Below are 16,722 nucleotides of genomic sequence, written 5' to 3'. Positions count from 1 at the left end.
TCCATCCAATTTTGGGAGATCAAGGATTCTCTAGAGGGGGTGCTTCCAGGCATCAGCAAATTGTCCTATTGGTTTGAGCCATAAAGATAGGTCAAGCTGGTACCAAGCACCAATAGATTTGTCAAAGGTTGGAGGCACTTCTACTCAGAATCCCTTTGTGGTCACCAAAATGTGGACCCCAAAATTTCTGAGATAAGTCTCAGTTCATTTAGAAAGTTTATTTTGCCAAGATTGAGGACATATGCCTGTGACACAGCCTCAGGAGGTCCTGACAATATGTGGCCAAGGTGGTCAGACCACAGTTTGGTTTTTAACATTTTAGGGAGACATGAGACATCAATCAATATATGTAAGATGGACATTGGTTTAGTCTGGAAGGGCGGGAGAACTCAAAGCAGGGAGGGGGCTTCCAGGTGATAGGTAGATAAGAGACAAATGGTTACATTCTTTTTTTTTTTTTTTTTTTTTGAGACGGAGTCTTGCTTTTGTCGCTCAGGCTGGAGTGCAGTGGCGCGATCTCAGCTCACTGCAACCTCTGCCTCCCAGATTCAAGTGATTCTTGGGCTTCAGCCTTCCTGAGTAGCTGGGATTACAGGAGTCCACCACCATGCCCAGCTAATTTTTGTATTTTTAGTAGAGACAGGGTTTCACCATGTTGGCCAGGCTGGTCTCGAACTCCTGACCTCAGGTGAGCCACCCACCTCGGCTTCCCAAAATGCTGGGATTACAGGCATGAGCCACTGCAGGTTGCATTCTTTTGAGTTTCTGATTAGCGTCTCCAAAGGAGGCAATCAGATACGCATTTGTCTCAGTGAGCAGAGGGGTGACTGAATAGAGTGGGAAGCGGGTTTGCCCTCAGCAGTTCCCAGCTTGACTTTTTCCTTTAGCTTAGTGATTTTGGGGGCCCAAAATACTTCCCTTTCACAGATCTGTGGGTCTGGAGCCTTCCGTTGTCTTCTATACCAAATCCTTAGGAATCATTGCATAAACTTAATAGTCCAAAAGTGAATTTCATTAAAAATGTTCATTTCAAAAGAATTGTTTTAAACCATTGGCACTTTCGGCACCACTTCAGATACAGATGCAATTTTAAGGGCTTTAATTGCTTCAACTGAGACAAGCTGATTTTATAATCTGTCACAGATTTCTTTTGCATATTTAACCATTTCAATGTTTCTGTACATGATGCAGCTTGTATCTGTGCTACAAGTGAAGAGTAAGCCAGCTTAAATTTCTCCAAATGGTTTTTGTTCCTCTACTGTTTGCTTAGTAACTTGGCACAGAGTATACAACTAACAAAGGGCAATGTTTGCCTGTTAGAGAAATTTTTTTTCAGTTTCCCTCCAATGCAATGTATTATTATTTTTTGAGATGGAGTCTCAGTCTGTTGCCCAGGCTGGAGTGCAGTGGCCCAATCTCAGCTCACTGCAATCTCTGCCTCCCAGGTTGAAGCAATTATCCTGCCTCAGCCTCCTGATTAGCTGGAATTACAAGCACCTGCCACCACACCCGGCTAATTTGTGTATTTTTATTAGATACGGGGTCTCACCGTATTGGTCAGGCTGGTCTCAAACTCCTGACCTCGTGATCTGCCTGCCTCGGCCTCCCAAAGTGCTGGGATTACAGGCGTGAGCCACCGCACCCAGCTGGCAATGTATTATTTTATATTTAAAGATAATTTTTGCCTAAAACTGCAACTTTGAATATTTGAGTCCTAAATCTACTTTATTTCCTTGTTTTTTAGGACTGTCAATAGTCAAAGAACTACAAACCAAAAATAAAATTATAAGGCCAGAATGTAAGCCAAAAATAAAATACTGAGGTCCCCCAGCCATCTGAATGGACTTCCTCCTCCACCAGGGCACTCCAAAATTTCACCTGAAAGACTGGTTCAAGTTAGGATGGGAAGTGGGGATTGGACATGCCCCCTTGTACCCTCCAGCATTAACATCAACACAGACCTTAAGTCTGATAAGAACCATTTACGGTCGGCCGGGCATGGCAGCTCACACCTGTAATCCCAACACTTTGGGAGGCTGAGGCGGGTGGATCACAAAGTCAAGAGATCGAGACTATCCTGGCCAACATGGTGAAACTCCTTCTCTAATAAAAATACAAAAATTAGCTGGGCATGGTGGCAGGCACCTGTAATCCCAGCTACTTGGGAGGCTGAGGCAGGAGAATGGCTTGAATCCGGGAGGCAGAGGTTGCAGTGAGCCGAGATTGTACCACTGCACTCCAGCCTGGCAATAGAGCAAGACTCTGTCTCAAAAAAAAATAAAAAGAAAAGAAAAAAGAAACATTTACAGTCTATTATCTCTGAAGCCTGCTATCTGGAGGCTATCTGCACGATGAAATTTTGGTCTCCATAACCTCTTAATGTAACCAAGACATTCCTTTCTATTGATAATAACTCTTTCAGCCAACTGCCAATCAGAAAATTTTAAAATCTACCTAAGACCTTGACCTCCAACATTCCCCACTTCGATTGTCCCACCTTTCTGCATAGAACCAATGTATATCTTTAAAGTATTTGATTGCTGTCTCCCATTTCCCTAAAATATATTAAACCAAGCTGCGCCCGGACCACCTTGGGCACATGTCCTCGGGACCACCTGAGGGCTGTGTCATGGGCCATGGTCACTCATATTTGGCTCAGAATAAATCTCTTCAAATATTTTACAGAGTTTGACTCTTTTCATCAACAGAATGATACCCTCATAATAACCTGAAGATTCAGACAAAGAAAATGCACCACTTAATAAACTATAATGCCAGGTTTTAAATTGCATTCACCAATATCACAAAGGTTTTCTCATTGAAAATCAGTTAGTACTTTCCTGAGTTCAGTAATTCATCCAAGCAACTGATCAGTGGTATATATTTGAAAAATTTTTCGTTATTTTTAATAATAACTCTGTGACCTCATTTCTTTCACTCAAAAGTCAATAAATGTACAGTGGGAAGTCTTCCCATGAATATAATAGTTCCGTAGATTTGGTTTGGGAGAATGAGGTTTGGAAAGACTGATCTTTCCTGCTTATTGTCCCTGTGGGGCTTAATAGTGTCCACACATAATGAATAGTATGCATCCCCTCACAGGGTGATGCTAATGACACATGCCCTCCAGCAGCCCGCCCTGCATGCAACTGATATTGTGATAGCCCCTGCTGCAGGCATTCCTTAGTTTAAAAGCTGTAGAGAACATATCAGAGTTAGGAGGATGCAGACTCTCTGTTCTAGGAGAGTGATTGCCTTCTGCAATCAAGCATGATAAAATTTATGATCTTTTACATACATTTAAAGACATTGTCCTGTAGCATTACTAAAAGATGTATAGAGGTCTGGAGAAATATTTCACAAGATCTATATATGACATATTATCTTCAGTAATAGGATATAAATTTACAGCAATATGATTTTTAAAGGAGTTGTAAATTATTTGTATTCTTTATGTTCTGGGATAAAGAGAAAAGCTGGCTGAAATAACCAGGAATTTCTACCGCCATTATGAGTCATTTCTTTAGCTCTGACTACAAAGGCAAATTGAAACAGAGATTTTGTTATTTATCTGGTAAAGTTAAGCAAAAAGCAACTACACACACCTATGGAAAAATAGTATTTGAAAACCTAAGTTATCCAAATTACCTGTCCAAATTCACCAAATAAGTGGTCAACACTTTCCCTACATGCTGAAAGCTGATATACAAGTATCTGAAGAATAAAAAAGGAATATTTTAATGGAAGCCTATTTAGTGAATGTGGAATTCAGGAAATGATGTCCCATCGTTAACAACTAAAATCTGAGAGATTTTCATGGAGTTATCAAAATGTTCTCTCATTTGTTAGCATCTAAAATAATTATGCCAGCAATATGGTCTACAGGCTGCTTCTACCAACTGACTAGACAACCATTTTCTTAAATTAAATTAACCCCATACTCTATAGTTTATAGAAGTCTCTCTCAAAAAAGCTTCAACCTCTCACCAGAGATATTTCTAATAGTGTTTATCTTTAGTGGAAAAAACAAAACAAAACAAAACTCATACTTCATTAACTTTTAAAAAAGTAAAGTAAGCCTTGCATTAATGAAACAGGATAGTTCCCTTGACCCCTTTGTGGGACTCAGCCTGTAGCTCTCAACCCCTTACGGAAGTGGGAGCATGCAGGTGAGTGGTACAGGGGCCAGGACGAGTGCTTCTGGGCAACCAGCAGGAGCAGAACTCTGTGAAGGCCCATGGCAGCATCTAGGGGTTGCCCGCCAACCCCAAGGCCCCAGAGGGCATGTGTTAGAGTGCAGTGTCTTAGCTTTGCCATCCATGGTTGACTTAAGTGTTATACAGCTAAGTGGAGGGTCAGTGTGACAGCCTTTTGTACCCACACCCGGGCCCTTGTCTGTCATCCAGGAAGAATAAGGTCACATGAATGAATTGAAGGGTGATAAATGTGGAGGATTTTATTGAATGATAGAAGTGGCTCTCAGCCAGATGGGGAGCTGGAAAGGGAATGGAGTGGGAAGGTGGTCTTCTCCTGGAGTTTGGCCAGGGATGGCGAAACTCTTCTTCAAGGTCCCACCATTAAGCCATCCCTGTGAAGTCAAGCTGCTTCTCTCTGATGTCCAGCTGCTTCTTCTCTTGTTTCCAATGTCTGGCTGCTCCTCCTGTCCTTCTCTGCCACTCTGCCAGTGGAGCCTGGCTTTTTATGGATACAGGATGGGGGATGGGGTAGGCCAGGGTGGTTTTGGAAAAGGCAACATTTCAAGCTGGAAAACAGGAATGTATGTTTCATTTTGGGCTGCAGGTCCAGGTTTGAGGATGGGGCTTTGTCCACGACACTGCCCTTTTCTACTTAGTATTTCCCTGCCTACTGTCTGTATCATTCATTAGAAAGAGCTTTGCCAGCTGGGGTGCAGTGGCTCACACCTGTAATCCCAGCAGAGGCCGAGGTGGGCAGATCACAAGGTCAGGAGCTCAAGACCAGTCTGGCCACCATGGTGAAACCCTGTCTCTACTGGGTTTTAGCTGGGCATGGTGGTGTGTGTCTGTAATCCCAGCTACTGGGGAGGCTGAGTCAGAAGAATTGCTTGAACCTGGGAGGTGGAGGTTGAAGTGAGCTGAGATGGCACCACTGCACTCCAGCCTGGACAACGAAGTGAGACTGTCTCAAAAAAAAAAAAAAAAAAAAAAAAGAAAAAGAAAGAAAAGAAAAAAAAGAAAGAGCTTTGCCATTAGTGTCAAAAGATCTGTGTCCATTCTGGATCTGCCACTAACTAGAGGTGTGCCCATTTGACAAGTGCCTGTGATACCTTCAAAGACAAATAATTCTTTTACAATGAGATTAATGTGTTAAAATTTTTTACATATGAAATTAAACAAATATATAACAAAACTGCCTGTGGCAGTGCCACTAGCTGTGTACCAAAATCTAGTCTCTCCTTCTTATCATTTCCCAGCCTCCCTTGCAGTTGGATGGCCATGTGACTATATCCCCCTTGAAGGAATGTGAGTGTTAAGTAATGTGGTAAATCTTACTTCAGGACTCAGTCTTTTAAGACAGTGTATTTTCTCCACGTTCCCTTTCCCTTCTACTAGCCAGATCCTAGGTGTGGCAACCAGCCTAAATCATGCAGATGACAGTATACTCTGGTTATGCAAGAATAACACATTAGAAAGAGCCTCAGTCTCTGAATCACAATATGGAAGAGAGCCATTCACTGACCTGTACTCGTCCTGGGTACTTACATGAGAAATAACCTTACATTGTACTTAAGTGATTACAAATTTGGGTTTATGTATCATATACCCTCTGATTTATTGGTTCCATTACCAGAAATACCTTCCTTCCAAGAACTTGGAAAAATGTGCACAATATATTATTAAGTGAGTATGTATCAGAAAAACAGATTGTCACCAGGTGCGGTGGCTCATACCTATAATTCCAGCACTTTGGGAGACCAAGACAGGTGGATCATTTAAAGCCAAGAGATTGCTGCAATAAGCTATGATTGAGTCACTTCACTCCAGCCTGAGCAACAGACTGAATCCTATCTCTTAAAAAAAAAAAAAAAAAAAAAAAAAATGCCAGGCACAGTGGCTTATACCTGTAATCCCAGCACTTTGGGAGGTCAAGTTGGAGGATCAGCTGAGGTCAGGAGTTCGAGACCAGCCTGATTAACATGCTGAAACCTGTCTCTACTAAAAACACAAACACTAGCCAGGCATGGTAGCACACACCTGTAATCCCAGCTACACGGGAGGCTGAGTCGGGAGAATCCCCTGAACCCAGGAGATGGAGACTGCAGTAAACAGATTGTACCACCGTGCTCCAGCCTGGGCAACAGAGCAAGAGTCCTTCTCAAAAAAAAAAAAAAAAAAAAAAAATCAGAGGAAGGTAATTACATTCTAGTCCATCAAGTTATTTTATTTTTTGTCTCAGATTACAGGTGTCTGTTTCAAGACAGTACACATGAAGAAAATGGTTTAAAACCGACATGAAAATGATATAACCCAAAGAGAAAAATCAAATAATATTTTAAAATGCTAATTTGAAAAAAAATGGTAAAAGCTACTTACCAGCACAAATGCTTAGAATCTAGTGATTTCAATTCAGCAAACCAAATGTTTTGTATTTATTTATTTATTTTTATTTTTTATTTTTTTTTTTGAGACAGTCCTGCTGTGTTACCCAGGCTGGAGTGCAATGGTGCAATCTCAACTCACTGCAACCTCTGCCTCCCAGGCTCAAGTGGTCCTCCTGCCTCAACCTCCCAAGTAGCTGGGACCACACCTGGCTACTTTTTGTATTTTTTTTTTTTTTTTGTAGAGATGGGGTTTTACCATGTTGCCCAGGCTGATCTTGAACTCCTGGCCTCAAGCCGTCCACCTGCATTGGCCTCTCAAAGTGCTGGGATTGCAGGCATGAGCCATCAAACTTGGCCAATCACACGTTTTTTAAACTTTTCTATGTGATTGGTACTAAGGGTACAAGGGGACAAGAATTCTAGTCCCTGCCTTGAAAGAAATACACAAGTAGAAGAATCCTTTAGAAAAATGTAAATTTTTTATTCCTAAAAACAAGGTTTAAATGCATACTTTCTAAAGTCACAGAAAAACAGAAAAACAAAAATATAGTTATATACCAAAGTACAGATAATAACAGAACAAAGAATAAGATACAGAAATAACAGAGTAAGATGAAAAATTAAGATCAAAAGAGACACCAATAAATAAAATGTGACAAATTATATCATGAAAATACAAAAAATTCAATTAAGCAAGTATATATATACACACATACATACACTATTTCTAGAAGTATCTCACAACTTTAGAACTAAAAGGATGGCAAAGGGATAATAAATGAAAGCAAACACCAAGAAAACAGAAATCACAATATTAGAAATATGTATAATAAAATAAAATATATTAAAATATGTAAAGCAAATATATTAAACAGAACAAAAGAGGTTATGTTATAATCATGAAGGATCTAATTAACACAAAAAATAAAACTCTCAGAAGTCTTTATATGTTTGTATTTGTGTTTTCTTGCTGCATAACACAATACTACAAACTCAGCAGCTTGAAACACTACTCATTTATTATGTCATAGTTTCTGTAGGTCAGAAGTCTGGGCACAAGGTAGTTGCATGCTTATAAAAGTATTGGTTACTATTAGGATCTCACAAAACTGAAATTAAATTGAGATGCCAGCTAAGGTGTGTTCTCATCTTCTCATCTAGGGTTTAGGATCCTCTTCCAAGCTCATTCAAGTTACTAGTGTTGGAAATAAATGCTTGGTGCCACCAAGTGAAAACAGCACTCAGGCAAGTTTTCTCAGCAAGGCAATTTACTTCTATAGAAGGATGTGTCTCACGGATGGAGCAATGGTGAGAGCACACTGGACAAGGGAGGGGAAGGGAGTCTTATTCCTAATGCATGCAGCTAGCCCCTACTGCTGTGTCTTTCCCCTATTGGCTAGGGTTGGACCGCACAGTCTACGCTAATTCTGATCAGCTATTTTAAAGAGAGTGAGGGTACAAGCCGGAGTGGTGGGGTGAGTAGTTTTGGTGGGAGGGACAGTTGCAGAACAGGTGACTAAGGATGCCTAAGGACAGAATAGGTGACTAAGGGTGACTAAGGACAGAGCATGTGACTAAGGATCCCTAAAGACAGAACAGGTAATACAGGCTAGGAGAGTAAAGAATGAGGACGTTAAACTTTAAAATGGAGAACAAAGGACAGGGAAGCTGAACATACTGACATACTGGTTCTTTGAAGAGGAACTCAGAATTCATTGTACTTAACAATTTTTCTCCCTCTTGAATTTTAAAGGAAGTTGACAGGCTAAACTTTGAAGAGGAATTTACTGTATCCTACATTAGTAAAATTCAGTTCCTTGAGATTGTAGGACTGGGGTGTCTGCTTTCTTGTTGGATATCTGGGATCACTCTTAGCTCCTGGAAGCCATGCAAGCCCTTGCCACATGGCCCCTCCCATAGGCAGTTCTCAACAGGGCTGTTTGCTTCTGCGAGGCCAGCATGGGGCTCTCTCTCACTTCAAATCTCTCTAACCCTTTCCATTTTCTGACCTTTCAACTCTCTTTTAAAGGTCTCACTTGATTTGGTCAGGCCCACTCAGGATAATCCATCATTTGATCAACTTGAAATTGATTCAGAACTTTAGTTATATCTGCAAAATCCCTTCCACTTTTTCATATAACATAACTTAATCATGGGACTCACAGCCAACCACATTCCCAGATGTCTCTCACACTCAAGAGGAGGGGAATATTATGTGAAATCTATACTAGCCACTAGGAATTTTAGAGACCATCTTAGAATCCTACCTGCCAGTGTTGAATTGTTTTTCATGAAAAGATATTAGCTGTTAATATATTAAGTATATTAACCATTAAAAATGCAAAAAGATGGATTTTTAAAAATATATAAGTAGTGTGCTATCATATATATTTCTGTCTTTGACAGACTGACTACGCAGAAAAAAATGGACTCCAATACAAGAAATCAGAATTATATAATTAAGATTGATTTGAAAGATTATTGGAACTCTAAAAATAGAGAATATAAGTATATTTGATAAAGTGAAAATCTTGGATAAACTGAAAAGTAAATATTAATAAAAATATTGATAAACTGAAAAATAAATATTACATGGACCAGTCTCCAAGTCCAAGACAATAGAGTTAACAGAAGAAAACTTAACCAAAGTTATGCAGGCATTAAAAAAGTTTACTCTTTTAAATAATTCTTGATTCAAAGAAGAGAGGTGGGTACTACAATAACAATTTAGTGACAAAAGATTATAGAATGATAAGCATTCCAGCCAAAAAGTTAGGGAAAGGAAATGAAACATAATCAAGGAATACAGGAAAAATAAATTAATTATAACAAAGCAAAAATTAAAAAATTAAAACATTCAAAGTTTATTTTTTATGTTTGAAAAAGCAGTGAAGAATGTGGAAAGATATGTACTGACTTAACAGTGAGTGGTAATCCTTTGGGGTGCGAACATAATTGTCTTTTTTGTGGTTTAAATTTGTTATAATAAGCTTGGATTACTTTTATAATTCAAATAGATGATAGGTTCACAAACAAGGAATATTCTGGTGTTTAAAGATCAGCTAGAAAGTTCCAATTACTACATAAACCATTTCTCCAATATCTTTTTTTTTCCCTCTTTGTTGAGACAGGGTTTTGCTCTGTTACCCAGGCTGGGCTCAAGCAATTCTCCTGCCTTAGCCTCCCGAGTAGCATGGATTACAGGCATCTGCCACCATGCCTGCCTAATTTTTTGTATTTTTAGTAGAGAGGGGGGGTTTCACCATGTTGGCCAGGCTGGTCTCGAACTCCTGATGTCAGGCGATCCACCCACCTGGGCCTCCCAAAGTGCTGGGATTACAGGCGTGAGCCACCACGCTCAGCCCATTTTTCCAATATCTTATGGAACATATTTAAAAATTCATCATACAATAGTTCAAAATTAATGTCTCAAATTCCAAAATACAAATGTTATATAGGCATTGTCTCAAAACTCAAATAATAAAGCTATAAAATTATAATTTAAAAATAACTGAAAAAGAAAGTTAATTATTTTTGACAGGTATTTTGATTTTTAAATTTTTTTAGTGATTATAAATGTCTTTAGGTTTTTGTCTTTCTCTTAAGTCAATTTTGGCAATTTATCATTTTCCTAGGAAATAACCTATTTTCTCTGGGTTTTCACATTTGTTGGAATGAACTTGAACATCAACTTCATTTTATTTTTTAAAAATTGTTTCAGTATTTTCAATATAATTTCTCATTCTCAATGTCTATAGTTATATTTTTTTCTGTTTTTCTTAATTAACATCGCAATACTTTTACACACTATATATATATACACACACACACATTTCCCTCCCCCCCCCCAATGAACTAGCTTTTGGATTTATTGAAAAATTGTACTATCGCTTCTTCTGCCGCTCCTGGGGCTGCTTGTGTGCTCGTTCGGTGCGGACCTGGTACCTCTTTTGTGAAATGGCAGCTGAGGAGACGACGGAGCTCCCCACGGCCGACGAAAAGCCCAAGGAAGGAGTCAAGACTGAGAACAACAATCATATTAATTTGAAGGTGGTGGGGCAGGGTAGTTCTGCGGTGCACTTTAAGATTAAGAGGCGTACACCACTTAGTAAACTAATGAAAGCCTATTGTGAACGACAGGGATTGTCAATGAGGCAGATCAGATTCTGATTTCATGGGCAACGAATCAATGAAACAGACACACCTGCACAGCTGGACATGGAGGATGAAGATACAATTGATGTGTTCCAACAGCAGATGGGAGGTGTCTACTGAAAAGAGAACCTGCTTCTTTACTCCAGAACTCTGTTCTTTAAAGACCAATATTACATTTGCAATTAGAAAACTGCAATTTGGTTCCACCACATCCTGACTACTACAGTATAGTTTTCTCTGTTCTTTCATTTCCCCCTTCCCCATTCCTTTATTGTACGTAAAGGAACCGGTGTATGTGCACAAGCATATCGCATTTTTTTTAAACCAAACAGCCAATGGCATGTTTCAACTGACGTCAAATTGATGTCAAGTGGAGACAGGATGGGGAAAAATACTGACTCTGTGAAAATACCCCCTTTCTCCATTAGTGGCATGCTCATCCAGCTCTTATCTTTATATTCCAGTAAGTTATTTTGCTCTCACTGTTTTAACAACAACAACAAAAAAAACAACATAAAACTCCTTGCATACCCTGTTCAATTGGAGAATTTTAATGTTTTTCATTTATCATTGTAAAACCAAGGACAATTTAATAACATTTTTGTACATAGCTGTTACATGTAGGGCAATCTGTCTTCAGGTAGGGATAAATTACACTAAAACAAACAAACAAAAAAGAATCCTAGATAGTTTTCCCTTCAGATCAAGCATCTTGTTGTTTAAATAAACTTCTTGTTTTAAATGAAAAAAAAAGAAAAATTGTACTATCATTCTGGTTTCTAAGTTTTGAATTTTTGATGGCTGTCTCATATGCTTGGCTTGCCTTGCTCTCCTGTAGCACTCATATTTCTGTAAGGCAGATTTCTAAAAGGAGGATTAAGGACTCACAAGGCTCAGATATTCTGAATTTGGGTGGATGCAGCCTAATTGCCCTTCCAAAAAGAAGGTCTAAGCTTATACTTCCACAAGTGACTGAACCTGTTTCTCCAAACTTCGTCAACTCTGGATACCACCTATCTTAGTACATTTTCCAGTCTGATGTGCAAAAACATGACATGGCCTATTTAAGTGCATAAAATTGATCAAGAGTGAGGACAGTCTATTGAATAAAAAAGAAGATAAGTTATCATGGTCAGTAAGAATAAAATGAGCCAGGATATTAAACATAGAAGAGTATATAGGCCTATGAAAAGAGAGAAAATGAAGAAACCAGAATTGTGGAATTTTTTTTTTTTTTTTTTTTTTTTGAGTGCAAGAAGAAGGGGAGCCTCTGTTTGCAGGAAAATTGGAATAGGAATAATACAAAAAAAATTTAATTAAAAAATAGAGAAAGGAGAGCCAGGGTAAGTGGGAATTTGATGAGGTTTAGTTGCGGTTTCAGTTAATGTTCTGCATGTGTACAACTTCAGACTGGCCAGGCATTGGGTGTCCACTTTATGTCAATGATAAGATGAGGTAATACAGTAAATAATAATGGGGAAGCGAAGAACAGCGATCAGGCTGGTGGGCTCCACCTTGCAGGGGAGGTCAGGAGGAGGTCTGGCATGAGTGGTGGGTGACACAGGCAAGGGTCAAATTCTAAGGGAAGAAATTGAGTTAGGCACAGAAGGGCAAAGTTGACTTGGGTGCTCAGGAGCGTCTGTGGCTGTTACCCCTGGATTCATTGTTTCCAGGGCTAATAAAGGAGCAGCAGAAGCAACTCAATGTTTTTTGTATTTGTTTGTACCAACACGTTCTATTTTACAAATATTTGCGTTTGTCTTTCATAATAGCCTTCTACTGCTGACTGGACCAAAGCCAAACTCAGCCTCCCTCCCTGACCTTTCTGCACGATGCCGCCCTTTCTAGCATCTACCCACGGCACTCTCTTGTTGGTTTCCTTCCTCCCATATGTCACAGTCATTGTCTTCACACACTCGACTTATTTTCATTTTTTTAATCTCATGCTATCAATACCCAAAGCAATGCTTTCTCTTGGCCCCGATCTCATATTTCACAAGTAAAATCCAATCCTAACCTAAAATAGTCTTTCCTTTTGCCAGAATATCATGGGTGATGTACTTCTGTGAGCATATATCTCAGAGCTGCTCCACAGTCTTCTATTAGTATAAAGCGGAGAAGGCTGAACAGATTACTATGAGGCCCTCACGCTCTGAAGTTGGGTTTGGAGCGTGTGGTGTTCTTAGCTTTGGAAATTCCTCCACCTACTGGTTGCCTAAAATCCTGTCTGTTCACATTATATAATGAGGTTCGCAGTTGTTTTATGAGATCAGCCTATTTTTAAGAGTAATGGGCCTCTTGTGAATGATAACACATTTCTAGGTCACTTGGAATTCCTAAAATAAAATTAAAAATGTGTTCTAAAGACAATATTTTCTTATCATAATAGAAAATGTTTTCAAGCAGATGACAAATTTCTTAATGCTTTTTAACAACCATTAGGGGGCAGAAAATCATTATACAGCATAACAATTCAATCCACGTTAGGCTAGGGAAGGGAAACCTATTTTAGGTGTTAGTACCAAAATCAAGTTATTTTTCAGTGCAATCATTGATTTGGTGCTTGGGCATCTTATTTACAAAAGAAGCCTTCGGTAGTGGCTTTATTTTTTACAACTTGCTTCCTATCAATGTATCAAATCAGATGAACCTTATTCTGAAGGAAACACTTTAATGACCAATTTGACATCTTGGGGCACGTTTGCCAGATATGACTAGTAAGAATAGTTGAAATATGTTGATAAACTAAAAGTAAGTTTATCTCACTAAAAATTAGACAAATTCGTAATAAAACAATAGATTTATGGCTGCCAAAGTTTCAGGAACTCCCTTTTCAGTCACCCTATCAAACCATGGATTCAAGCATGGTTAAAAATAGTTCGCTACTTCTTTAACAGCTTCTTTTCCAAAACAAACTCCTTAAAGATTAGAACGCAATTATTATCTCTACTTCTCACTTCCATTCCCCCATCAGTCAGCCTTTCACCTCTCACCCCACGGAACTTCTCATGGAACGCCACCCATGACTTCCTCATGGCCGAATCCAGGTTCTCCAGTTAGAAAGATTATCAACAAGCACTTGCTAATTTAAGTTTAAGAGAAATGTATTGAAAGTATATTACAAGCTGGGTGCAGTGGCTCATGCCTGTAATCCCAACACTTTGGGAGGCTGAGGCGGGCGGATCACTGAAGCCCAGGAGGTCAAGACCAAACTGGCCAACATGGAAAAACTCCATTTCTACCAAAAAAAAAAAAAAAAAAAAACCACAAAAATTAGTCAGGCATGGTGGCATGTACCTGTAATTCCAGACACTCAAGGGGCTGACGTGGGAGGATCACCGGAGCCTGGGGAGGTCAAAGTTGCAGTGAGCCATGATCACGCCACTGCACTCCAACCTGGAAGACAGAGCAAGACCCCATTTCAAAACATAAATAAAATAAAATAAAATAAAATAAAATGGCCAGGCGCGGTGGCTCACGCCTGTAATCCCAGCACTTTGGGAGGCCAAGATGGGCGGATCACAAGGTCAGGAGTTCGAGACCATCCTGGCCAACACGGTGAAACCCCGTCTCTACTAAAAATACAAAAATTAGTCAGATGTGGTGGCAGGCACCTGTAATCCCAGCTACTCAGGAGGCCGAGGCAGGAGAATCGCTTGAAAACAGAAGGCGGAGGTTGCAGTGAGCAGAGATCGTGCCACTGAACTCCATCCAGCCCGGGCAACAAGAGTGAAACTCCGTCTCAAAATAAATAAATAGAAACAAAGAAGTAAATAAATCAACAGCACCTGAAATTAAAGGAAGAAGCATAGGTAGCAAGAGTTAATCAACACTCTTATCAGATAAGGGCCCTTTGCTGGCATTACATTTATTTCATCTTGGGATCGCTTGGCTCAAGTGTCCAAGTCCTCGTAAGTCAGTCCAGTCGGCTGAGCTTGGGCCACATACCCAGCTGGTGGCTTGGAGTGGCAGTGCAGAATGCCCTGGGAGTCTTAGCACAGGTGCACACACTGGGGGAGGAGTTATTAAGTGGAAATTCTCTCTCTCCCAAACAGGGAGGAAAAAAAAGAGGTAGTGTGGTCAAAAGAGAAAATGCCCACTACAGTTTTCATCCTTTCTGATTTCTTCATAGTTTTCGCACCAGATGTAACTCCTGTGATGGCTAATTCCATGTGTCAACATGACTGGCCAAGGGGCACCCAGATTAAACGTTGTGTCTGAGTTTGTGAGGGTGTTTCCAGACGAGGTTAGCATTTGAATTGGTGAATTCAGTAAAGCAGGTTGGCCTCCCCATTGTGTGTGGGCATCATCCAATCTGTTGGGAGCCTGAATAGAACAAGAAGTGGAGGAAGGAGGAATTCTTCCATTTTTTGTTTCCTGCCTGCCTGCTTGAGCTGGTACATTGGTCTTCTGAACTTGGACTGGGATTCACACCCGTATGTGCACATATATACACACACACATACACACGCACACACACATATATATACACCTATATATGTGTATACACACACACAATGAATTGGTTCTGGTTCTCTGGAAAACCCTAATATGACTCCTTTCTTACGGAAAGTCCCTCTTCCCACTCAATCCCACTTTCCTTCTGAACTCACTAACTATTCCTTCTCCATCTCTGTTTTCTTCTGTGTTCTTGGCTTTCTTTTCTTCTTATTTCATTGTTTTCCATCTACTTGTCACATCAAGGACCACCTGTATGCCTATGACTCTCTCAATGTGTATTTTTTTATTTTAAAACTTTTTCCTTTTGCTTTTTTTCTCTTCTTTATTTCTGAATGATCAATCTGTATCTTTACAGATGCAACATACTCAACAGCTGGTGTCCCTTGGATGGCCCACCAGCACACCACTGCCCCACTTCCACCCTCACGCTCTCCCTTCCTCTGCCTTCTTCATTTCCATGAATTGTACCACAATCCACTCACCCAGTCATCCAAGCCACAGACTCACTCTTTCCAAATACATTCAGTCATCAAATTCTGCAGACTGAGGCATGGCGAGGCAGCTCACCCCTGTAATTCCAGCGTTTTGGAAGGCTGAGGTGGGTGGGTCGCTTGGGCCTAGGATGTCGAGACCAGCCTGGGCGAAATAGGGAGACCCTGACTCTTAAAAAAAAGAGAACAGTCTGCAGACTGTGCTTCCTTAATTTCACTCAAATGTCTCCTCTCCTTTGTATTCTCATTGCTACTGTCTTGCTTCAAGTTCTCTTCATCTTATCTAGGGTACAGTCTCCCAACCGGAGTCCACATCTTCAATTTTACACCATTCCAACCCATCTTCCACACTGCTCCCAGAGAGATATTTCTGAAAAAAACAAATATAACCAGATTTATCTCCCTTGTTAAAGCCCTTTATAACTTCTGCTGTCTACAGCATAAAGTGCAAACTCCCTCACATGGGATCAAAGCCCTTTATAAACCAACCCCTCCCTACTTTTCCAGATTTGTTTCTACTCATATCTACCTCACACCATAAGCATCAGCTTGGCTATTTCCGTGAACTTTGCCCATGTTGCCCTTCCCCTGAAATCGGCTTCCCTCCCATGTTCTCGTTCTCTCTCTCTCTCTCTCTCTCTCTCTCTCTCTCTTTAATTAGAGATGGGGTCTTGCTCTGCCACCCAGGCTGGAGTGTAGTGGTGTGACCATAGCTCACTGTAACTTCAGACTCCTGGGTTCAAGCAATCCACCTGCCTCATCTTCTCAAGTAGCTAGGACTACAGCCGTGCACCACTCCGCTAGCTAATCTGTTTAAAATTTTTCATAGAGATGGGGTCGTGCTATGTTGCCCAGGCTAGTCTCTAACTCCTAGGCTCAAGCAATCCACCTGCCTCAACCTCCTGAAGCTCTGGAATTACAGGTGTGAGCCACTACACCTAGCCACCTACCATGTTCTTTTTTTTTTTTTTTTTTTTTGAGAAGCAATCTCACTCTGTCACCCAGGCTGGAGTGCAGTGGCGCGATCTCAGCTCA

General features: G+C 40.3%; 1 pseudogene; it reads left to right on the top strand.

Annotated features, from left to right (window-relative positions):
• Nucleotides 1-10,274: 10,274 nt before the first annotated feature.
• On the top strand, nucleotides 10,275-11,006 carry LOC105482490 (small ubiquitin-related modifier 2 pseudogene; annotated as a pseudogene).
• Nucleotides 11,007-16,722: the final 5,716 nt, after the last annotated feature.

The sequence above is a fragment of the Macaca nemestrina genome, chromosome 5 (genome assembly GCF_043159975.1).
Source record: "Macaca nemestrina isolate mMacNem1 chromosome 5, mMacNem.hap1, whole genome shotgun sequence".
Classification (NCBI taxonomy): Eukaryota; Metazoa; Chordata; class Mammalia; order Primates; family Cercopithecidae; genus Macaca; species Macaca nemestrina.
The sequence above is the reverse complement of the archived record's forward strand: the minus strand, read 5'-3'. Positions and strand labels throughout refer to the sequence as shown.